The sequence below is a fragment of the Carassius gibelio genome, chromosome B23, assembly GCF_023724105.1.
Source record: "Carassius gibelio isolate Cgi1373 ecotype wild population from Czech Republic chromosome B23, carGib1.2-hapl.c, whole genome shotgun sequence".
In the NCBI taxonomy this organism is placed as follows: Eukaryota; Metazoa; Chordata; class Actinopteri; order Cypriniformes; family Cyprinidae; genus Carassius; species Carassius gibelio.
In genome coordinates, this window is record NC_068418.1 from 12,569,816 (window position 1) to 12,596,613 (window position 26,798).

Below are 26,798 nucleotides of genomic sequence, written 5' to 3' on the forward strand. Positions count from 1 at the left end.
GGACCCACCCACACTGGCCCCACCCCCTGCAGATCAGCGCAAGCCAGCAGCACTTGAAGGGCTATTTTTTGCCCAGCTTCACTAAATAAGGCCAGGCAGAGTAGGGGAGTGGGTGCAGGGCCAGGGGGGCTCCTCTTTGCTTTGACCCTCGGAGTATAAAAGCTTTGGAGCAGTGGGAGGCTCCTCTGACCAGCCCCTCTGCACACTCCCCGCCTGACCCGTCCAAACGTTCGGCATAAAACATGTTTGAAGTCAACATTATGACATTTAAGTATTTTTTAAGCTAACATTTGTTGTTTTCGGTGACGTGGAGGCATATCGGTGACGTCATTTTTCCCCTTAATGGCTGCCGTCTCTCAAGTGATAGGACAAGGACATTTATTGGACAAAGTATGGACAGAACTGTCAGACAGGATGGAATACACAATGAGGACAAATGAGAAGAACGAGAAAAAAAAACTGAGACAGCCTCAACTCTAGAGCTTTTTTCTGATGTTTTCTTTCACTCTTAACCTCATCTCAACTTCATTCTTGCCCTGTCTTTCTCACTCTTTTTCTGTCTCTCTCTCCGAGCGCCTGTCTCTCATTTAGTGCTGTCAGCATACTGTCCATACTTTCTCCTGCTCACGTTTTCGCTGGTATTGGGAAGTAGCTCTTTACATAGCAGGACAGGTGGGGAGTTGTTACCGTAGGTTTTTGGGGCCATTTTATCTGACCTAGCCATTTTCGTCCAGTTTTTTAAAAATAATTCGCTCTTCTGTTAGTGCCGAGAACACTCCGGTATTGATGACAACGCTCTGCATTTCTCTTCATCCCCATCACTTTCTCATCTGTCCAAACCCCCCCCCCCCTTTCTCTCGTTCTCATCCTCAAATTCTCATGCGCTGAATCAGCTGCTTGGGAACGGACGCTCCCCCTGCCTCTTGGATCCACAAACAAGCTTCCTCACCCCGGTGAGTATGTGTGTGTTCGTGAGTAAATACATATACATGCACGTACTGTAAGTCTGTTTTACCATGTTTCAGCCTGTCCGGAGCTCTGCTTTTCTGTTGATGTATCAGTGTGTATGTGAGGATAAAAGGGGAACAATCATAGACCGCATGTGCAGCCATCCGGCTCCTATCAAAGTACTTTTAGCAGCAGTGTTAGCATGCAAAGCTAGCAACTCCACACTGCATCACGCTGAGAGCTGCGACCTTAGCAAATATGTTCTTCATTAGATGACCTAAACTGAAAACTGAGTGATTCTGACATGTTCAATTTCTTTCTTGAGTACACTGTAGCACTTCCAGCACCGTTGGCCCCTGACATTGATATTTAGCCGTGTGGTGGGCCAGGGAGATGCTTACTTTTCTTTTTCTAATTTTACTTTGATGGCTCGAGGACAGGCATTAGCCCCTGGGCTGTCAGTCATGTTTAAATGTGGAGCGGACAGGAGCTGGGATGGATCAGGTGACATCAGGATGGCAGCAGCTGTTGCTGGTGGTTGGAGCTTTCTGAAGCTCTGGATGTTCAGTTAGACGCAGGAATGGTACACCTGCTTCTGTGTATGTGTGTTGACTGCCGTTCGAGCCTATTTCCTGGTAATGCTGCTATCTATGGCATTGAGCTGCTGGGGCGATGACTTGTATGAGGAGCCGGCCATGGCTCTGTGTGTCAGTGTAGGGTCATAGGGGTCGATTTACACAAACCACAGACTGATATCCTATAAGGAAGGGATGATGAGAGAGATGGGTGAAATGGGAGGAGGAGGTTTGATTTATGACGAGGACTTTTAGTTTAATTACTCAGGAGGACAGTGCTGATGCAGAAAGAAGAGCCACGATTTACTTAGCTATTAGCCGTAAGCGACCTATCGCGGCCTCTGGCAATGCGCTGTTAATGCACCCAAACAGAAAATGTATTTCTAAACAAAATTAGTTAGTTAGTTTGTTTTTTTGTTTTTGAACTGTAGTTGTTTAAGTGCACTACCAAAACTGTTATTTCTTATGCTGCTCAATTTTAAAGTCACGGTCTTTAACAGTCCAAACTGAATTGAACTGAATTGAATTGTCCCTGAATGTAAGACAACAAACACTCTTAATCACATTTGTTTGCTTACAAAATTGTAATTGCATTAACTTGTCTAAAACTTCTTTCCTATTTTTTCCCTCCTATTATCAGTTTTAAAGTATAAATTCAATGGGATTTTAATTGAATGTATTAAATGCAAAAAGGGTGAATGCTCTAAACAATTAAATTGTACATAATGAACTAAAAGAACTTGATTTTTACTGAAGTCACAGTCTAATTTGAACCTAACTGAACTACACTACACTATAAAATGAACTCTTCATAAATGGATAAAAACAAATGTTCTTAAATTACATAAAATGTAGTTCTTTTAACTAAATTATAATAGTCTATGTGCACTGGAAGACTGTGGCTTTATATGTTCTGAGACGGTATTTGTTCTTTTGCTCCTATTAAAGTCAAAAGTGCCTTTAACAGCATAATCTTAATCAGACTAAAAAGCACTAAACATGTATGTAATGGATAATAACAAATTCTGCTTTAAATTTATCATTTTATTGTTTTACCCAAACTTAAAGTGCATTAGCATGACTGTTCTGTCCCTCCTATTAAAACAGGGCGTTTTCAACAGTCTAAACTGAATTGAACTAAACATTTCCATGTGGAAATGCATCCCAATCCAATGACAGAACAAATGTACTGTCAATGCTCAAGCAGCATATTGTGGTCACACTGAGATGACTATGTGTGAACATGAGACAGACAGTGTTGGATTGTGGGACATGTGGAGTGTGATGGGAGAGGCTCTGATCACATGCATAAATATGTCCTGCTCTGTATGCACGCTATGACTCGCCGAGCGCCTTTGAATTCTCATCTACAGCGCACGCAGCATGTAGGCTAGTGTGTTTAAGATGGTATCAGATCACTCACCCGCAATCCCTCTTGCATTTTTATAACTATTCATATTTTTCACTTTTGCTTATCTATGATCAAAAGTAATTTACGTTCGTTCCATAAAGGATTCAGCCGTATGGTGTTATAAGCCACATGGTGGCATTGGATCAGAGACGCGGTCTGTTCCTCCTCTGACTGTCCTCTGCTGTAATTATCAGTCACATATCATTCACACTATCTCTCTCTCTCTCTCTCACACACACACACACACACGCTCATTGAGTAAAACTGCAGCCATATATTCCTGCAGTCTCGCTCCTTTACTCATAATTGTATTATTTTTACACAGGATGGACTGGTAAAACCCTTTTCCTCTCTAACACACACACAGTCATATGCAAACTAACCCTCGGCAGATTTGCTTAACACTCTTGAGAAAGGCTTCATTAGCGGAGTGACATCAGCGACGGTCTAATTCATTAAAGGAGCGAGTCAGCTGAGCAGCATTTGCTTATAAATTGGTATTGATCAGAGTGGGAAGAGGAGCAGAGGGGATTTTCAGGTGAAATAAGCTCTTAACACACACGCACACACACACACACACACACCTCTATAAGGACATGCCATACACTTGTGTTGTTTTATATGAAGTAAAAAAAAAAAATGCCTATAGGACAAACCATGACCCTATATTTTGAAGTTATTAATTCCAAAAATGTTAAATAATTAAATGGATAGATAATTTTACTTCTAAGAATATCCACAAATTTAGTTCACTTCTAAGGACAATATTTTTCTTAAATTGTAGCTGTGAAAAACCACACACAATATCTAAATAAACATGCTATTGACTTTTATGTTTGTTTATTAAGCTAATTATTATTATTAAAAACATACTTTGAACAAAAAACTTGATTGATAAATAATAAGTTAATGTAAATGTATTTTAAATGAAGATTAAATTAAGATTATTCATTCAGTTTTTGTCCAGTTTATTTGTCCTCTGGATTCATTTACATAGCTACATAAATGAGGATATGCTACACCCAAAGGATTTTTAGCATTTTTAAGATTTTTCCCCCTAGAATTTTAGTAAGTTAGTTCTAATATCATAATCAAATAACTTATTGAAATAACTTTTTTATGCATAAAGTCAGAAAAGTAACCTTCAGTTTACACACTTGTCATAGCTAAATATCACTGTTTGAGAGAGGACACACATATTTGTATTTGATAACTAAAGTACACTGTTAGAAAAAAAAAAAATGCTACATTAACTTAAGATGTAGCACATATCCTGTAAATATTGTACATTATGTTCTTCTGAGGATGTTGTGCCTTTACAGATATTTTTTTGTGTGCAAATTTTTATCTTAGTGTACATCACCGCACACTATTTTTATATTTTATATTTTCTTTCCACCCAATCACCTGAGCATTACAAAGGTACATTTGTATTTGCCATGCCAATAAAGCACGCTATACTGTAAGTGACTGGAGAGAGAGAGAAAATGGTAAGAGACAGTGTGCTTGCATGTGTCAGGGGTCACAGAGACCCAGAGCGAGAGGGAGGGGTAAAGGTAGAGAGTTAAGAGGAGGAGGAGTGTACTGGCTCTATAGGCTGTGCATTATAGATGATGAGAGAGAAAGAGAGAGAGGGAACTGGACAGGAGAGATGTAGAGAGGGCAGGTCAGGCACGTTTATTCCCCATTCATTTCCAGACATCAGAAGATCAGGGTGCACAGCAGCCCTCCGCTACACCTAAACTTTCTCACTACATGCATGTGAGGGGAGAGAGAGAGAGAGAGAGATGGGGCAGAGAAGTGGGGAGGGAACTGAAAGAGTGTAAGATAGAATGAGAGAATGTGAGGTAGAGAGAAATAGACTCAGATAGCAGAACAGAGAGAGAGAGAGAGAGAGAGAGAGAGGGACTGCAGAGGCAGCACCTGGGACACTGCGAGGAAATGCTAGAGCACTTCTTCCTGTTTGCCCTTTATTGTTTTATTCCTCCTCGTGGTGCATTGGCCCATCTGAAGCAGGGGGACTCTACCTGACAGCTACCCACTAGGTAAGCACCAAATCTCTCTCTATCTTTCTCTCTCTCTCTCTCTTCCTCTCCTCTCGCTGCAGCTGTACCTATTGGGCTGACAGTCAAGGTGAATCGTGTGTGGCTGCGCTCTGCGTAGACTAAGTGAAAAACTGCTCTTCCAGTAAAACTAGCACATGCTGCCTGGTGTGTGTGGGTGTGTGTGTACAGCAATGCAGTTTTTGCAGGGTGAAGAGGAAAGAAGAAAAACTGTATAATTCTATCACATCTGATAGATTCGTATTTGCCTTTCTGGAGTATAAAAACGTAGAGAGCACCTCCTGATGTTATTTTTACAGGCTTCGGCTGGCTTATTGAAGTGAAATGACGTGTAAAAAGCCCTCAATGTTTCTGACCTGACCTGTAAAGTCATAAGACCATGCAATTTCCAGGATATAATTGAAAAAAAAAAAAAAAGACACTACGCTTGTCTGCCGTGAAAATGAACTGCATCGTCTTGTGACATTTGTATGCATATTGGATGTAAAGTTTTAAAAGTGTAAAGGTCGCATCTGTGTGTGGATTTGTGTGCCATTCAGTTTGTAAGACAGTAATTAGAGTTCATCACCTTTGTGGTTTGGCCCGTAAATGCTGATATTTGTGGATTATTAGGATTGAATGCATTACATTTGTCCATGTGCCCATATATCCTGCTTGGTAGACATACTTCTTTATATGCCCATATGAACAAGAGCAGCTATGGAATGTAAAGAAGTATGTATCCCAGGTGAGAGAAAAAACGGGGCAGAGGAACACACACATGCTTAAGGAATTACTGAATATCTAGAAGGACCAGTGTTTTTACTATAGGTTTGAGTGGTAATTTTGTGTTTGAGCGGTTGGGTGTAGAATGCAAATTGAAATTTGTCTGACATGCAGTTATGAAAGACGACTCTTGGCCTAATAGTGAGTGTATGTTACTGTTAAATTGGCTATTAAATAATGATGTACAGGGTGACGTGACGAAATGATCGCAGGAGCGCTTGTGGAGTAATCAAACGGTGGTCACCTCATGTCGAAAACACACAGACAGCAGTTCAGATGGTGCAGTGAACAAATGCTTACTAATGAATAAAATCGGGGAGGAAGAGAGACAACGAAGAAGAGAGAAAGAGATAGAGCTTTCGCAGAGCATCAGAGTGATACTGATGAAGGGGCGAAGCATCTTCAAAATCATTTATAACAAAGTCCAGTTGTTTGACTGCTGGACATTTATGTCTGTGGTTTCTTGGTTTTTGACACAACTGGTTATGAAGACCTCTGCTCATCACTGGGAACACATGGGCCACTGCTATCTCAGTCTATTTATCCTACTCTGTTAGTTGGAAAGGAATTTTACCTAAGTTGTATTGTTTCGAAAAAATTTAATTTTATGATACAGCGTTTATTTTTCCCCAGAGTAAATCCTGCAAAGCAAAAAAGCGTATGGCTGAAATCTGGTACAGTGTACTTTTTGTGTGGTATTATGAATTTATATCTACAAAAAAGCAAAAAATAAATTAATTAATAAATAAATTTAATTAAAATAAAAAGTATTATCCACATTTAATACAATAACGATTATTCATTAAAAATAAATAATTTTTTTAATAAATAATGTTAAATAAATAATGTTAAATAATGTTTTTGACCTATAAAAAAGTAAAATATTTTTTTCTTTTTTAAAAGCAATAAAGTATATATGAGTATATGTGTACATATGTATATATGTGAGTATATAAGAAAACTCTAACTATATATAATACAAAAAAAAAGGTATTACTAAATATGTATTATTAAAAAATATATATTACCATATTAAAAATATTTTAAAAAAAATAATTATGTAGAATAAAATAAAACAGACATCATTTGTGCCACTGTCACACAGGCACCTTCTCTTAAAATGGATGCGCCTTACCCACCGTTTTGTCCTCTTAGCTTCTGGATATTTTGGAACTTCATTAATAAATGTATATATTTCATCTCTACAGAGTCTCTTTACTCACAGAGGGACTAAGTACATAGATTAACTTTTGGATAGACAGGCCAAGCTGTCCTGCTTTTGTATCGAGTGTGTGCCTCTCTCTGTGTGTGTGTGTGTGTGTGTGTAAGCGCTGCTGGGGAATATTCACTTAGCCTTTAGCAGCAGGGCAGAGTAGAGTCTTGATGTCTGTGGACTGTGTTACGGGAAGCTGTGTGATGGTCAGAGGTGGTCAGAACCCGGTAAAGCACGTCCACTGAGACCCACAATCACATCAGAGGATGTGCAGGATACACCAGCACTGAGCTGACCTGACCTGCGTTTACAAATGAAAGAGTGTAGACGAGAAGGAGATTTTGAAGAAGTATGCCTGAAAAGTGGGCGAGACATCTTTAAACGGTAATAATGGGTGCTATGCATTAGTCGTTTGAGGCCTTCAGTGGGTCACTGCAGGACAAAGTACAGCGAGACAACACAATTCAGAAAATATGGTTGAAGGAAGGAGAAAAAACTGATGAAAGTGGGATAAGCCTCCCATGGGAAGACTGGAAACAGAACGAGTGACCGAGAATGGACGATATGTACATAGTTGAGCGAATCACAGGAGGAGATTCATGGGATAGACAAAAGATAGGTCAGGCTGTGAAGTGTGTGAATGTGAAACAGCATGTACATGAGATGGAGAGAGACTGGATTGATGATGGCTGTGAAGCTACTGGACGGAGGGACGGAGGGACGGAGGGGGCTGGGAGGTGCATTGTTCTGTCACTTTTCCTGTGTCAGCAGGTGGAAGCGTTCATCAGGACATTAAATATGCAACAATGCTGACTGAGCCAGTGAGCTGAGACAGGCAAAGCCCAGCACTGAGGGGACTGAGGGGGCCAAGGGGCCCACTAGAATCCCCGCGCACTTACTAGTCCCAGTTTAAACAGAGGACAAACCCAGCTGAACGCTGTACAAACTAGATATCCGACAAGCTATTTGTCTGTCTACGCTTGTAATACAATCACAGCCAATAAGAAGATATTTTAATGTACTGTTATGAAGAGTGTGGCTTGGGATCAATAGGTTGTGGGGCCAGCCAGCACAAAAATAGAAAGCAAGTGAATGACAAAATGTCTGATCACTCATTGCATGTCATAAGTAAGATTTAAAGATACGATTTGGAATAATAAATCTCAGTGTTAATATATGAGTTGTGGAAAGTCTATAATTTAGGGTATAGCCCTAACCCTAACCCTAACCCTAACCCTAACCCTATAGACAGCTAATGAGTAATTAGGGTAAATATTAGTGTGTCAGTACTTTTATTTTAAGAAATTCATACTTCTATACAGCAAGGACACATTAAATCAATCAAATACATGTTGTTCTCTTGATTCTGTTCATCAAACACTAAAACAGTAGATCTACAAGCCGTAACATCCCACAAAAAAAAGAGATAAAGTAAATTCTGAGAATGATTCACTTGTCACGTGTGCCAAGCGGAAAGGCAATAATAGTGGAGATAAAAAGAAATATTTCTGGGAAGGTTTTGGGATTTGTTAAATCATAAATCGGTGTCTGATTTGCAAGATTATGAAAAATATGTTGGCTGATGGTGTCAGGCCGAAAGCGGTGATTAAGTGCAGCGCGGTCTGGAAGTGATGCGGGTGTGACTGTGAGGAGGCAGATAAATCAGGGACAGTTTATCAAGACGGGCAATAAGGAGGCAGGTTACAGAGCATAACATTATTAGTCTTCCTAACACAAGTGTGCTGAAGGATTGGGCTCAGTACTGACACGTAATGAAAGGAAACCGTAGCACAGGATGTGACGCTTTTGTGCCTTTCAGAGGCTTTAATTCAGGAGCATATGGAGAGCAGGTTTGATGGACACCTGAGTGCAGGGGTGTACTGGGACGGGAACATAACAACCTTCAGTGTATAAGCACATATGCAGCATACATGCAACTGTATCCATCACACTACTGATGTATAATTTCTAACTAAAATACGCTATCGTACTAACGATTGGATTCGGGAAGATTTCATATGATTCTTAAGTTTTTTTATGTTTTTGAATAAAAGGCTATTTTCTATTTTAATATATTACAAAATGTAATTTATTCCTCTGATGCAAAGCTGAATTTTCAGCATCATTATTCTTTAGTCTCACATGATCCTTTAGAAATCACTCTATGGACTCTATAAACATTTATTATTATCAATTTTAAAAACAGTTGTGCTTTTTATGTATATTTTTATGCATGTCTTGTTTTCCCTTCACTTTTAGTTAATTAAATCCATTCTTGCCAAATAAAAGTAACAGTTTATTGTTTTGACCCCAACATTTTCACTGTAGAGGTTATCTCATATATCTCAGTTCCTGTCTGATGCCTTCATCTGGCCGATTTTTGAAGGCAACACAGATGTATCCTTCTCTGCCTTTGATATCCCATAATCCTGTGCATTTCATTCCATGACAGTTAAGCAAAAAATCAGATGGCATCGGAAAGTTGTGGCCGGTGGTCAGTTTGTGACTTAAAGTATGTTTTTGATCACCTTTTTCCCCTTTTGATGTAATTTCTAGTGAGAAATTAATAGTTGTGAAATATTTGCTTAGTTATCACCAAAGCTCTCTATATTTTGCTGTAGATCATTAAACCTTTACTCTGCCTCAGAAGCCTGTTAGAAATCAGTTTCATAAGGTGCCTTCATGCAAAAACGCTGCCTGCAAAGTCATTTCTCATCCGGCAGCAAGTCAGCTGCCTATAAGTTTTTGGATGCAGCCAAACTCAATTCCTGGAGGGGCACAGCTCTGCAGAGTTTAGCTCCAACCAGCTCCAAATCACACCTGCTTGGAAGTTTCTAGTAATCCTGAAGACCTTGATTAGCTGGATCAGGTGTGTTTGATTAGGGTTGGAGAGAAACTGTGAAGAGCTGCGTCCTCCAGAAATGTTATTCGTTTTAGATACTAATATGCAAAATTTAGGTACTAATATGTACTTTTAAGTTACCATTATGGAGTTTTTTTTAGGTACAAATGTGTGCCTTTTAAAGAGGTACCGCCCCAGTGACAGATTTTGTACCTTTTATTTGAGAGTGTGTACCATACATTATAATTGACTTTCATTCCCAGTCATGCTCAGAAGCAGATGAGGAAACTCTGCAGGCTTAAATATGTGGCCTAATGATGGTGAATCTTTTCTCCCAGTCCATCTATCCTTGTTTGAGTGTGTGTTGTAAATTTATAAAGTTAGTTTCCAACAAAAAGACCTCATAAATCTGTACTTTTTAATCACACTGCATTTATAAATGCTTACTCTGGAGTCAATCAGCAGCATTTGGTATTCCAAGAGGTGGAGCTGGGGACAAAGGTCTGGTCTCAGGAGAGTGTGGCAGGATGAGATCAGTGTTTGATCCAAATCTTCTGTCCCTTTAGCCAACCTCCTTGTCCTGTGCTAGCGTTGGGGGCTCATCAAGCTGCCAATCAAACAGTGTGTCAATACCCTCTGTTTGAAACCGATTGAGATGCCTTGCTGCCTGTTGTCTTGTGCAGCAGCATCTGAACCAGAATTCAACCTCGGGGGTAACTGATTTTGAGTACTCAAAAAAGGGCTTATATAGTTCAAATAGTGCAGTACAAATTAAAAAAAATATATATAAATTTTTTAAATACAGAGTTTTACACACAGAAAACATGGGAAACTCGACTCACAAATACTGATTTTAGCATATAAGAGGAATTATGCAAAGTGCTAAAATATCAAACGTTTGGATCAGTAATATTTTTTATTATTATTTTATTCACCAAGGATTTAAACTGGTAAAAAATGACAGTGAGCATTTACAAAAGACAGCTACAAAATATTACGGTTTCAAATAAATGCTGAATTCAAATTTTAAAAAAAGAATTCCACAAATATATTAAACTGTTTTCAACTTATATATCAACTGATAATCATAAAAAATGTTTCTTGAGCAGCAAATCATCATATTAGAATGATTTCTGAAGGATCATGTGACGCTGAAGACTGAAGTAATGATGCTGAAAATTCAGCTATGCATCACAGGAATGACATTCATTTTTAAAATATATTAAAATAGAAAGGTTCATGTTATTTTATATTATATGTTCTATTTAATAATGTAAATAATATTTTATAAATGAACAAATAAAAATAAAATGCAATAGTGTACATGAACTTATATTAATAAATAAATAAACATTTAATTATATATTTAATAAACATAATTATACATTTATGATATCATATAATAAAATCCCAGATTTCTCCATTTCCTCAGCCTACAATATGATCTCTTAAAAAATGCTTCCCACAGAGGCAGCTCACAAATTTCTGGAATAAAGCAAGCAGTGAGGTCTCAATGAATTTCCACAAGGCAGCAATTTAAAATTATTAAACCAATTATGTAGGCCATTATTCTGCTGCAACTGGCTATGAATGAACAAAAGGTTGAATTAACCTATACAGTACAAATCAAGCTTTTTTAAATGCTTATGTCTTGTGTCAGACAAATCGCTGCATCTCCACGAACTGGAAAACATCCTATGTGGTGCAACACACACACACACACACACACACACCGCTTCAGTGCCACTCGCACGGAACATTCGAACCAAGGATCAATGCGTTGGTAATTTGTTTCAATCAATTAAAGCGACATCTGCTAGCATTTAAACCCCAATAACAGTCAGCCTTATCTAGAACATGCTCCCACTGCAAAAAAAAAAAAAAAAAAAAAACAGAGAAGGAAAGAGAGAGACATGCTGTAATGTCCTGTGAATATAATTATAGAATATCACAGTATAGCTGAGTATCACAGATGGACATATTATTATGGGCTGTAATTTTTCTTTTAGCTGAGCTGAGGGCATTTTCTCGGTGGGAAGTTTGCCGTATGACATCATAATTACTTTTTCCCATCACACCGGAGTTGTTGAAGAGCTCAACATTTCCTAACACCAGCTACAGCAGCAAAACCACCCAGAGACGAAACATGCGCTGTATTCTTCCAAGTGCGCTTACATCCAACTCTCCCAAAACGCCCTGATGCCAAATGGATGTTCTTCCCAAAAATTAGCATGTTGGATAATTAAAATTCACTGGAGCTGTAAACCAGGAGGAAGTAATTAAAAGAACAAGGGCGCTCCGACACAAAGCTTCATTCCATCGGCGACGAAAAAAAAACATTAATTCCTGTACTTTTTTCTCTCTCTCTTTCTGATATGAAACAGGAATCGTTCAGTGCTGCAGACTGCATGCAGCAATGTGGCTCACCCTCAGCCTGAGGCATCTTCCTCTTAATTGAAATAAGTTCATATTGCACAGACACTGCAATTTCAGCAAATTCATTACAAACAGTAACTACAGTGTTACAACATGGTGATAACTATGTAATTGGCATGTTCATTTCAGAAACAGCCCCGGAACGCTGTAGCGTTTGAAAGTGGTGGGTGTGTGAGAATGGTAAAAATCTCCTGCAGTGGTCTATCTTTCCTCTCCCAGGGCACTCGCTCCTGCAGAGTCCAATTCACTACCTGAGAGTTCAACGCACATTCAGCAATACCGGCCGCCATAAAAACACATTCTGTATTGTTCGCACTACCAGCAGGGACAGAGAAAATATTTATGGTTGGAATAAAAAGTAAACAATGCGAAAAATAAAAAAAACAACATGTGGGGAATAAAAAATGTGAATATTTGTAAATGTAGAGGAGACTGGTGACAATTGTATTTTCTTTTAAAATTTCCTATACTAGCCTACAGTATCTATCTATCTATCTATCTATCTATCTATCTATATATATATATATATATATATATATATATATATATATATATATATATATATATATGCATGTGTGTGTGTGTGTGTGTTTATATGTCATTCTTAATAAGTGAGGTGAGCATGATTCAGTAGTAGGTAACTGGAATAAGATGGAAGTTTAAGTACAGGTGAGCAGGCCATACTCACATATATATACGGAGCATCCGTGATCACACAACCCTTTAAGTGCACATATATTTCTGAGGTGCAGCGTCAGGAAGAACCTAGTTAACATTCCAGCACCGCCGCGCAGGGTGTTAGCCAAGTGCTGAGAACATTACTGAGAGAGGGAGAAATGAGGAGATTGAGTGATAGAAAGCAGGGTAATAAGGAAGGACAATGGGGAAAGAAGGGTAAGATGATCCTAAAGAAAGTTTCAGTATAGAGAGACCTCAAAAGAGTTCCCAGTTCTGATCTATATATTCATCATATGCATTGCAGAGTTTCACTGTCTACTGCTGTGACATTAGACCGACCTCATTGCATTTACAATAGGGCTGAAAATAGAGCAGTGATAATAAGAGCCTGTGGATAAATTAGCACACAGTAGAACATATATAAAAAATAGAATAAAAATAAATAAATTCACCCAAACTTTTCTCAATGCAAATTTAAGGTTAAAAATATAAATCAACATGCCTGTTAAACAGCAACACGAATAGATGGCAATCTTGGAAACAACATCTAATTTTAACCAAGCAATAAATGCATTTTGAGGATTTTGATAAAATGCTAAACAAATCTTATGCCAAAAAAAAAAAAAAAAAAAGATTTAATACGATTTTTTATCATATTTATAAATCCTGAATTTTATTAACCTATTTATGTCAGAATATTTTTACAGCATCTACGATTTACACTGCTAGCGTTTCATGAATAAGTCCTGTGTGTTCAAGAATATTCTTCTATGGTATGTGATTTCAGACAGGACACACTCAGAGACTCTCACAACATATGACCTCAGCTCTGAGTGTGTGTGTGTGTGTGTGTGTGTGTGTTTAAACATACAGACGAGCTTAGCCCTCATCCGCTCAATATGCAGCCCCTTCCACCGGCCCCTGGCCCTGTTCTTTTTGTCATTGTTTCAGGTGGACACACATTTAACACATTTTGTCTCTAACACCAGGTTCTTCTCTTTGAACACTGAGGGAGAGAGGGAGCAGACACCACACAGCTGCGCTACATTACAAATCGTTCCAGCAAGATCACTTTTCCACTTCAGTTCCTCTCCATTTTTTTACTTTTCTTCACCTTTTTATTCTTCTGTCCTTCAATGGTGAACATTTATTGTGAGTGAGTGTGTGAATCTAAAGCTGTTATGCTGTTTCCACACTGCTTGTACAGTAAGTTGTGTTTGTGTGTAAGGAGCTACAGCCTGACATGCGATGAAACGGCCCGAGTGTTGACATACACTACCATTCAAAAGCTTGGATAATAGAATTTTTTTATGGAAAGAAATTTTCAAGTTTTATTCAGCAAGGATGCATCAAATTAATCAAAAGCAATGGAAAGATGCCTCACAGTTTCCACAAAAATATGAAGCTGCACAACTGGAAACATATCTTTTAAATTGTCTAAAAATAAAAGTCTTGATTTACTCTTTATATATATATATATATATATATATATATATATATATATATATATATATATATATATATAAAACATCATATGTATAACATCAACTGCATTACTCTTCCATGACATACATTGGAGGTGCTTGCTCCTGGAAGACCAATGTCCTGCAGAGTTTAGTTGTAGTCAGTCCCATAACACCAGTCTGGAAGTTTCTGGTAATCCCAGAGACCTTGACTAGCTGTTTAATTAGGATTGGAGCTAAACTCTGCAGAATAATGGCCCTGCAGGATCAAGAATGTACAACCTCTTACATACATGAATATGACACTCTGTCATGGCCTCACAGGACCGGCTAGGTACTTTACTGCACATAAGTACAGCTTTTCACAATCTAGGAAAATGTGCATATTCTTTGTTATTAACTGAAGCATCTATGACGTCCTTAAGATGTGCCATAAATTGATGTCATGATGAAAGTCAAAAATTTCCAAAAACACACTCTCCCTTTTATAACATGGTGCATCTTGAACACTGTCATTTTAGCATCATTTATATAGTATTTATTAATACTTTGAATGTATTCATATAGAATTAGAAAATGTAAAAATAGATCATAGAAAAAGGCAACATTTACATTACTGGTTTTTCAACTCTCTCGCATCCATTCACTAAATACTAAATCAATTTCTGCTTTCCTCCGATTCTTGAGTCAGACCTCTAAGATACAGTGAAGGTCATAAGGACACAAGAAGCTTCTTCAGTACACACAAGTGTGCGGAGACCTTCAGTGTGGTGGAGACCTGTCAATAACTTGCTTTAGTTGCTGCTTCTCCTCCTGCAGATACAGTATAAAGATTTCAGCACTGCTCTATTCCACATCCAGGCTTCTCTTGGTGAATAATGGACAGACGATGTGATAAAAGAGAGAGAGAGAGAGAAAAATAACAGTGCTGCAAATTAGAGTGGATAAGAACTTCCACACAACCACAATTAAGATGCTGCAATTAGATGAAAACGTTACTCCCTGGAGTCAAAGCCTCTATTAAACCCGATTACAGTGGCCCAAAGGTAATAAGCATATTAGACCCCCTACAGTAACAGAGAAAGAGCAAATGATCTAGATGATTCCCACTGATCCAACATCTGCAGAGAGAAGCATAAGTAAAAGGGAATTAAATAATAAATAAATAAATAAATCTAAATTGCTATTGATTTCCTTAAAATTTGTTCCCGAGAGATTAAAAGGTTAAGAAATAAAACCTCTTTGGGGATTACATCATTCCAAAATTAAATAAAAGATTTGCAAAACAAAGATGCCAGTAATCTCAGAGTAATCAAAACAGGATAAAACAGTGTTTAATTAGAGGCATATTGAGTGCTGGTGCTCTTACATGAGTTTTGAGTTAAGGTGATTTTCCTAAAAGTAAAGAAAGAAAAGAAAAGAAAAAGTTACAAATAAAAGGCCTTCCAGCCAACAAGTTTTGCTTCCCAGACTATTATAGGGATTTCAGTTTAGTGTTACAAAAAAGTTGAGTAATAACTTATAATCACGTCCATATCATTTGTTCATTTGTCTTGTTAAATTTGCACAGCTTTGATGTTTTGGATTTGTGGAAAGCCTGTTAATGTCATATCATTTACTCTCTCTGTTGATATGAATAGCAAAAAGGCCAAACAAAGTACAGTATATATGGGAATAAGGACCATGTGTGATTAAACAGGCCCACAGACCACAATATACAACAAAATGCAGCTTCAAAACCAAAAACCAATTAAGCGTTTAATGAACAGTGAATCAACCTAAATTCTGACACTTTGTTCCGCTAGAGGAGTCAAAAAGCTGACTACTGTCTACTGTAATTGTAGCGGTCTGCTGCCTGGAACAGCCAATCAGGACCAGAAATAGTGCTGAGTAAGGGCCTACGCTAGCGCTCACGTCCGAATGCAGAGGGAAGGAGAGAAGCCAGCACTGCAAACACACTGCAGCACGCTCAGCACCTCTTCCCACATCCTCTGCCTTATCCGAGGGCACCTCCAAAACTCTAGCCCCAGGCTTTTGCGCAAAGCCAGGCCCAAACCACCAGCGCTGAGGCCGCTAGTCACGCTAGTGTGATTCATCTCTTTTCTGAGAGTTGATGTATAGAGAAGAAAAAATAAACACATACTGCTAAAGGACCTTGTTAAAAGTTCACAGCAAAACACACCGGTCAGTTCAGAGCACTGAAGCAAAGTGAATTAACTCAATTAGTACGCTAGCTAATTAAAGTGTCCACAGAGGCTCTGCTGTGGCATCCACGGTGTGTGTATCTGATGGGGTCAGGTCTGCTAAACAACTCCATTACCACAATTCCTCAGCTGCTGTCTTTTAAGAGCACTCTAGGAAGCACAGTTTCACAGAGTGGACTGTGCAGTAAACCTTCCCGCACCTCTCTGTTTTGGCCTTCTTTTGTGTGTCTTCCCTAGTGGGATACACTCCAAATCCACCTGGAATACATCCTTTATCTGTCTTTTTGACAAAAACTAACTTGCGTGACAGTTGTCAAATGAAAGAGGTTGGTAACGATGCAATGGTACAGACATGGTGCCACAGTCATTTTAAAGGGTTTCTCATTACAAACCCGCATGTTTTTGTGTGTGTGTGTGTGTGTTTTCTCACACTAGTATGAGAAATGCCATCTAAAATGGTTTGTTAAGCACCATTCTTCAAAATATCTTCTTTTGTATTCTGTAAAATTAAGTCAAACAAGTTTGGAATGACACAAGAGTAAATAAAATATGATAAAATTTTCCTTTGGGGGATGATTATCCCTTTTTTTTTGAGAAGGAGTGTTACTTTCGTGTGCAACTAAAAACACTTTTATCCAGAAATGGAGACAGTGAGGGAAAGAGAGAGAAAGTCATAAAAACTTAAAGGTATTTTGTAACACAATGTATTTTATTTTTATTATTAAGGTATGTCGTTTTAAGCTGCTGAGTGTATGGACTGCTATTAAAATCTATGGCGAAACATATCTTGATTCAGCACTCTCTCTCTCAATAGCCTTTCACTCTGTCCTCTGTGTGTGCTGATCCACAGATACAACTGAAATGAACTCAGTGGATATAAAGGACATTTAATGTTTTACATGTTAAGTACTTATTGCTGGTATTTAGATGCTAATTTAGCATTAAATATAGGCTAATATAGGAAGTCAAATGTTTATTAATACACACAAAGGCATAACATATTTGTATAGAACAATCATGCAGTAAATCTGCAATAGGGTCATGCATTCACTCTGTGTTCTACTTCCTGTTTTCTTGTCGCCCTCTTCCTCCTCTCTTCTCCTACACTGTGTCCCAGCAAAGCTTAATTTATTTTTTCCGCACACTGAAAGCAAAAATTTGGTTCTATAGTTAGGATGCAGATGGTGTACATTATAAATACTTTTCTAATTATAATACTTTATTATTATAGAACAGAATAATCGGAATAGAAAACAAAGCATGCATTATGTTGTGAATTCTAATTGCAATTACAATACTATACAGTACGTGACCATCTGACCTTATATACGTCACTCGTCCTCAAATATGAATAGCAGAGAAGTAGAGGAAGAACGAACGAGAGGAGAGGGAGGAGATGCACTGGGTATGTGGGTTGCTCTGAGGTATAAAGCAAAAGCTGGTTGCAGGAATGATTTAAAAAAATAGCCCATCATAAAAAAATATGATGCCACATTTTCCTTGAGCCAGATCAAACACACACTTTCACTATGAATACATGCTTTTCTTATTTTCTTTTTTTTCTTCAGGCTAATGGCAGCAAACTTCCCTAATGGCAAAATTATTAGCTCATGCTAATTTAAAGATCCAGGAAAGGAGCCTGAAGGACAAACATAAAGAACTGAACACAATGAGTTGGCCTAAACTGCAAAGAGCTGCCTTGTAAAAGCACAGACTTCAGACAGAATGAGAAAACAGACAGAGAGAGCTTAAAAGCCAACGGGGGAGAATGAGACATAAAAAAGACAAAGAGAGACAAAGGAAGAGTGGACAGTGAGGGGGGTAAATGGGAGTTAATTCTAGCAGTGTGTTGTCTTCTGGCTTCATTAGCCGTATTGACAGGCCTGTGATGAATTCATCTTCTCAAGATTGTCTGCAGTCATCATTTACACGGATGCTTCTGTCATCAGTGGTAACTCCTGTTTTCCTCTCCAACCTCTTTAGTTCAATTTCTGCCCTTTTTCTATCAACAACGATGCATCCACTTCCATTCTATAATCGTAAAACACCTGATCCTGACTGCATTCATTCGCATTTGCTTGTGTTGTCTAAACTGATACTGGCTGTAATAGACTCTCAAGCTGTGGTGTCAAACTTTTTCTAGGTCCCGAGCTGGACTAGACTAAAACCCTGGTTACAGCTGGCAATTTGGATATTGTATGGATAATAGGAAAAATAAAGTCTGGACTATTGCATTTTTCTACTCTAGAAACATTTTCACATGATGCTAATGCAAATTAAAGACAGAAAAATAACTTTTTAAACACAATGCAAAGTTCAGAATCACTTCATGCTGCTTTAATAAAGAAAAGGGAGATGATTAAAGATACAAATTCCACTTGCTAGAATATATTTTTCACTGTATATACAAGAAAAAGGTTATTGACTGAGTGACTTTAGCCAGCCAAATCTGTACATTAACGCAAAATTAGCTAAAAATATTTTATTAGACTTAATTGTTATTTAGCTTTTATTTTATTCAGTTTATTTTAATTGTAGTTTATGTTTTAGTCCTTTTGTGAAATGTGTTTGTAATTTTTTTACTTCAATTTGTTTATTACTTTTTTTAAGATTTATAAATGTATAAATGTATTTATAAATTTTATTGTAGTAGGACATTATTTAGATGTTGAAGAGAAGAAGAGAAGTGGGGGGCTAATGGGAAAGCTCCATGCAATGGCATTATATGTCTGTATTTTGTAATTTTAATACACCGAACACTTTTCTTTGCACCCATATTGTACCTGCTGTGGGTGAGTCTGTGGGGAGGGTGAACTGCATTGCTCTGGACACCTGTGTCACCCAGAGATCCAGTTTCAGCTGAAAAGTGCAAATGTGTGTATACAGTATGCCCAAGTGCCATATTCTGCACCAAAGCACATACTGTAAATTATAACTTACTGTAACTAATTTAAGTTGCTTTTTTTGCATTCATATTATCCCAGCTGGCCCTATTAGACACCTCCTCATCCTGCCTGTGTGTTTGACACCTCTGCTCTATACTTTTTCTGGAGTATTTTTAATTGATTTTCTTTTAAGAAAAAAAATCCACTCAACTTTCCTGTTCTTCTTCTACAGGTTCAACGATATCCTTCTCCTGTCCTGAGCTTGGGATTCTGGCACACACAGAAGTCTTGTCCTAAAATGCTTTGCTAAAGCTGGTAAAATGGAACCAAATCAACTGTTTTATGGATTTGGTCCCCTTCAACCAGCTGTAGCTGTGCATTGATCACCCCGTAGAGCTGTGATGAAGAAAGAGAGGTGTTCAAAGGCACAACGCACAATATTTGACTGCCTGTGAAGTTCACAGTGCAGGACCAGCTGTTGAATGCTTGTTCCTTTAAGTACTAATATCATGATTAAACACTCTTTGTCCTCTTAAAGCCCAGGTTAGTATTATATATGTCATGTCACTTATTATTTATGTGCTATAATTGTTGATTATGTATTCAAGCCAATTCACTATCATTGGAAAGAGGGCTCTGGGCTCTTTATGGCCGCCCATTGATTTTTTGTCTCTCAGCTGAAAGAGTGAGGAGATGGGGGGATGAGCTGGGCTGGATGGATGTAGGGAACGAGGGAGTGGGTGTGTGTCAAGCTGTTGAATAAGTAAAACAGTCGTTCCTTGTCTCTCTCTTTTCCTTCTACACTTGTCGTGATTCTTAATGTACATGGCTGATCAATAAAAGCTCATCCTGAAGTTCATAAACTGCTGAAGTGGTTTTTCATTGAAGTGAAACAGACTATTCAGCTGGAAATAATGTAGGGCGGGGACATGATTTTATCCATTGGGAATTGATTGGACGGAAACACAAAACACTATACTATAATATTATTGGTTTGTATTATTTTCTTTGCTCACATCGTCGAAAAATCAGCAGCAAATTCATTTCATAGGAGTAAAATGTGATTGTAACATGAACAAACAGACTGCAATTTGATTTGAGTTCTGCTAGTGGTGGGAAAGGTCACCTTTACAACGTAAAGTGTGTATTATTTGTCAATGTTAAAATACCATCTGCAATATTTTAATTGTTGGTGTGTCCATTTTGTTCATCTTACGCCATGAGCAGCACTGTATTTTTTAAAATGCCATATCAAGTTTTACAAACATAAAGATTTTTTTCCTGCTATGTGTATAATGTCATGGCCATATAGAACAAGCACAGATGAAGTCATGTGATCCACACTGACCTACAGTATCAAATCACCATAGTATAATTTAGTCTTATGGTCTGTGAGATTAATAATCACAGCCTGCACAAAGCATGGAAAAGATCCCTTGATAGATGGTCTGAGATTTAAAATATTCCTTTGCTATATCTCTTTTTTTATGGCACAACAATAAGAGGCCATTATAGAATAACTATGTGCGCAATCAAAGACAAATTTATGAATATGTGTTGGAAGAGATGAGTACAGGCCTGTATGCTTTATTTATTTAGGTTTCTGAACCACTAATACCACCAAACAAGTTAGGAAAAAGGTCTGTGTAAACACTATTATATTTACACATAGTTATGTACATTGTATCAACCTATTCCAACAAACAAGCTGAATGACAGACGGCACCCTGAAACAAGACACAAACATACCCTCATCCAAAATGCATTTTGAGTTTACCTACACATTATTCTTGCAGAAGATATTCTATCTGTAACAGGTGAATATGCATACAAACGCATACACAGCCATAACAAATTCATACTCTTCGCCAATAATAAAATCCTCTCATTGCACAGCATATTTTTCATTATTTGCATGATTAAGGTTGTAGCTATAAATACCAGAATGGCTCTCTTTAACCTCAGCATGCAACCAGACACCACACTTACACACGCTCACGAACACTGCAGCTCTGCCATAATATACTATGATAAGGCTGCTCTTTGCAGAACATGGATTTATGAAGCGAGTGACATTGAAGAAGTCGGGAGCGCTGTGCCAAGCAACATAAAACAATAGCAGACATTTTAATATTGAGATTGAGAGGGAGGGAAGGAAGGGTGGGACGGGACATGGTGGAGAAAAACAAAAACGTCAACATGGCAGACTGAAGAGTCCGGCTTCGTTACTTACACCGTATCGATGTTTGAACACATTCATCACCTGCATTACAGCACGGCTCAGTGAACCATGGGAGCAATCGTGCACACATACACTTTTACTGTCCTTCTGGTGTCTCCGAATTTCTCAGTCTCGAATGTTGCCTATTTCATGTTTGTAAAATAACACCTGATAAAGGAATGCCTTTATAAAATTAATGCCTAATAAAGGAATATTCGTGTACAAGTTTATCTCAGTCGACAACATTTGTGGCATTATTCTGACTTGTCCTGTATAGTTGGATACTTGCAATTGCAGTAAATGGGGCGAAACCATAAACATTAAAATACATAGTTTCAAAAGTGGGCTATAGCATGAGACACATATGAAAAATCACTTTTATGTGTATAGTTTTATCAAATTTGACAATGTTATTGCCATGACAATGCTATGCAATAAAATTATGAAAATATTAAACTTCACAAGTTTGCTTTCCTAAAACATCTGGCTACATTCTTAACATAAACCTCAGTTTTTTTTTTGGTAAATCAACATTAACATTACAATACAGCATAAATGCTTTTGATTGAACTCTTCTTTGGCTCAGGTTCAAGTCTCATCCAGCCTCCTTTCTCCCCCCAATAATTTCTCTACTATGTATCTGTCAAAATAAAATAACTGCAAGGTATCTTCATTGAGAAATGTAGCTGTCAGCAGGATCGTATGTAAGAACTCAATTACCTAGAAGTCTCCCCACAGCTTCCTCTACAACTCAAAGTTAAAGAACAGCACTTCCACTGTCATAAAAACAGGCCTGCTAGAGACCAGATCGACTGCTGCGCTGACATACCAGAGCAACAGAAATCAATGAAGTCAATGCTGTCAGAAGATCTTCTGTCCGTGCCAGCCCATATATGCCTCGGTTTTTCTATTTCTCTCGCTCTTTCTTTCTTTCTTTCACACAGATACAAAAAAAAATCTGTTTTACCCATAAACACAAAGACTTTTTGAAAATCCAATAAGATAAGCACACATCATATGAATAGATCTAAAGATATTACTCTAGAAATGAATACTGCTCACACAATGCAAAAAACAAAACAAAACAAAAAAATGAATGAAATGAATGCTTTTGGGACTCACAAAGCAGTGGATGGTGCAGATAAGTGTTTGCATTTAGCTCAAGGATTAGTCATCACATCGCTGGGTCTTCTGGGAAACATGAGGGGAAAAGAACTTTGAGCTTGGCCAATCAAATAGGGCAAAGTTGCTGAGGCGGCCATAGTCAAATGCTCCGGTCATCATCACAACAGCATGGGCAGTTTGATTGCATTGGGGTCCTCTGATTTTTGAAGGTAAGATCATAGTGGTTTTCCTATTTCTGCAAAGTTCAGGTTTTTGCTATTCAGCTGAAAATGTGCAACATTACTGTAGATACATGGAGAGTCACATAGGAGGTGGTTTATTGGTAGTTTACATTACCACATTGCTAAGAAGATCATAGAGGGGGTCCAAAAGCCTGAGAACAGTGAGAAATACTTCAATTTTGATTTACTTATTTTTTATACTTATTTGTTTAATAAGTATAATAACTTTGTTTACATTGTTCCTTATTACTTTACTTTATTAATTACTTTATTTCCAATTTTCCAGGTTTAAATTAAATAACTTATAAATCTAGAATATACATATTGTTGTGTATATATACATATTATATATATATATATATATATATATATATATATATATATATATATATATATAATATGATATACACACACACACACATTTGTTCTTTCAGTCATAATGCCTGTTCACTCCAAGGTTGATAACTATATATAATTTTATAATGATGAACCAATGGTGTGAACGCATATATAGTTATGATTATAGTTCTCATTGTAGTTATTGTTCTCTGTCTTCAGCTTTATGACAGCTTCTTGCTGATTTCTATGAATCTGAAGACGTCTCCAAACTATAAACAAACATTTCTAAGTGTTACAGAGGTTTATAGACTCTTCCTTTACCCTGCAGTCATTTGAGGTTAAGTACTGTACCCATGAGACTGTTAACTGTCCCAGTGCCAGGACAAGTACAGGGTGCCTGCTGGGATTTCATCTAACGCTAGCAAAAGAAAGCCTGCTAGTATACGAATCTTAGAAAAAAGTGTTTGAAGTAAATACAAAAATTATTTTCTTTTTTTTTGCCTGCTTTAACTGCCATCATTAATGTTTCTTTCAGTCAATTCTATTACCGTGATTAACCTCCGTTAGCCTCTCGGTGTGGCGGACATGATGCTGCAGTGTAATTTAGTACATCACATACACTTTTTTGCATGAATGGTAATTGGAGTCCATATTAATTAATTAGGCATTAGCTTAATGTGAAAATAAATGAGGAGATTAAGGGGAGGCTGGATACAGCTTATGTAACTCAGAATAAAAGTCTCGCAAGGCCTAAAAAAAAGTTAGGAACTATACAAATTACACTAAACACAAATTAATCAAGTTTGTTGTCAGTAAGTTTGTTAGTTTTTTTTTTTTTACTTTCTATTCAAAGAATCCTGAAAAATGCATCATGGTTTCCACAAAAACATTAAGCAGCAATTCACCCCCCCCCCCCCCATATAATTATTTTCTCCCCCACCCTCTTGGGTTCTGTCCTGTGTTAAAATACAATACTCTTTTTTTTTTCCCTAATAAAAATTCAACCTTACTACGGAGGTCAACACCAAACTTCTGTGCAACTTTGAGACGACATACAGCATCTGACATCACAAGGCTCTTCAAATGCTGACATCTTTATAATGTGCGCACACACACACATGCTGCTGAGCCCGTGTTTACTGACTGTCACATCACAACTTCACACACAGCTGAAAACAAACCCTCTTGACTATGTCTAATGCAATCATCGAGTTGTACATGTACAGCTGGTCCTGACAGAGCAGAGAATCGTGTCTCTCTCTCTCTCACACACACACACACACACAGCTCCTCCAGACTCCAGGAGAGAAAGAGCAGAGCACCACGTTACGCCCTTCAGCCGACCGCCACCGACAAAGCATCCCTTGGGACCAAGTGGGACAGAGAGAGAGAGGAAGAGAGAGAAAGCTAAAGAACTGAACAGTGACATTGGCAGGGACACAGAGAACTCTGCAGCAGCCAAACGACAATACTGAGAAAAAGATACAGAGAATGAGAATAAAACAGAGTGACAGAGACTGAGGGAAACGAATCCAGGACATCTGCAGGAATTTAGTTTTGAAGTTGGATGTAAGATAGCACAAGCATGCATTTCAATCAAAACATTTCACAAATGTTTAAGAGTAACAAAATAGTGAACAAAAAGAAATACAGTTTAGAAGATAACAAAAAGTTTCTGTCAACTTTTTGGTTGTCAAATGATAGTGCAACATAAGTGATAAAATACACAAATGGATACTCTGCTAGGACACCTGTGTGAAAACGAGAAAAAATAAAGGTATATATGAAATCAGAAATGCAGAAAAAGTTTATGCGAATGTGTTTAAAGATGCCAATTGGTTTGATATTTTTTTCTAATTAAATGACATTGTTACACTTTTAAGTGTTTTTTTTTGCCCTATGTATGTTTATGTGTGTGTGTGTGTGTGTGTGTGTGTGTGTGTGTGTGTCTGTGTGTGTGTCTGTGTGTGTGTTTGTATATACACAATAAAGGTGCTTCAAAAGGTTCTTCAAGCGATACCATAGAACAACCATTTTTGGTTCCACAAAGAACCATTCAATCAAAGGTTCTTTCAAGAACCACCTCTTTCTTACCTTTTTATAATCTGAAGAACCTTCTTTTACCACAAATAAACTTTCTTCAGATGTTAAAGGTTCTTTATGGAACCATTTAGACAAAAAGGTTCTTCTATGGCATCGTGAAGCACCTTTATTTTTAAGAGCGTATGGTTTATGAGGACACAAATGTATATAATGACATGGGTACGTAAACCTGGTTTATGAGGACACTTCCTATGTCTCTGTAAAAGAAAAGGCTTAAAATCATAAAAAAAACTGACAAAAATGGCTAGTTGCCACAAAAATATTAAGTAACAAAAATGTATTAAACATTAAAAATAAATGTTTCTTTTAAAATAGTATTATTTATGATTTCTGAAGCATCATGTGACACTAAAGACTGGAGTAATGGTGCTGAAAATACAGCTTTGCCATCAAATGAATAAAGTACATTTAAAAGCATATTACAGAATTTTATTTTATTTTAAATTGTAATACAGTATTTCACAGTATTACTGTTTTACTGTAGGATAAAAATGCAGCATAAGACTTAAAAAGCAATATAAATAAAAATGTACAGATCACACAATCAAGTCTGACTTCTGCACCTATAGGAAAGCATAATCTTGTTGATTTAGGCTAGTTCAGCTAGGCGTTTCTGATTTGCCTTTGCATGGTAAATTTCCTGAAGGTGTTGGAGGTGCATGGTTAAGCTCTATAGACTAAAGTCACACAGCGCTGCATTACGGAGGTTGGGCAGTGTAAAAAAATAAAAAAACACTGTATTTATCACTGCTCTCACTCCCTCTCTGAGTCAGTGAACGGGACCCTAAAGGAACGAGGAGCAGAGAGAGGGAGCTGGTGAAGTAACCAAGCACTAAATTCTGCCACTCCACTCCCCTAATGCTGCCTGTCCTCTGTCTCCGTCCTCCTTCACACACCAGCTGCTCTCCGCCACTGACAGCAAACACACACTTCTTAAATCTGATCCTGAATCTCAATAGTAGGCCCTTTCCATACAGGACTATCTGTGTATACATAGCAGCCATAGAAAGAGTATGTGTATATAGGACAGAGATGCTTCCCTCATGTGCTGTTTGTGCATTCAGAGTGAAACAGACCTTACACAATCTGAGGCCCATTCAGAAAGGCAGTGAAATAAAAGACAAGACAGAGACCATACAAAGACATCAATGCACACGCACTTATACAGGTGCTGGTCATATAATTTTAATATCATCAAAAAGTTGATTTATTTCACTAATTCCATTCAAAAATAGAAACTTGTATATTATATTCATTCATTACACACAGACTGATATATTTCAAATGTTTATTTCTTTTAATTTTG

The 26,798-nt window shown here is 37.6% G+C and overlaps 1 long non-coding RNA gene across 1 annotated transcript; it reads left to right on the plus strand.

The window, feature by feature from the left end:
- Positions 1 to 206: 206 nt before the first annotated feature.
- LOC128011785 (uncharacterized) lies at positions 207 to 20,346 on the plus strand. Its single transcript, XR_008182656.1, has 2 exons — positions 207 to 953; positions 19,716 to 20,346. It is a non-coding gene; the product is annotated as an uncharacterized LOC128011785 (long non-coding RNA).
- Positions 20,347 to 26,798: the final 6,452 nt, after the last annotated feature.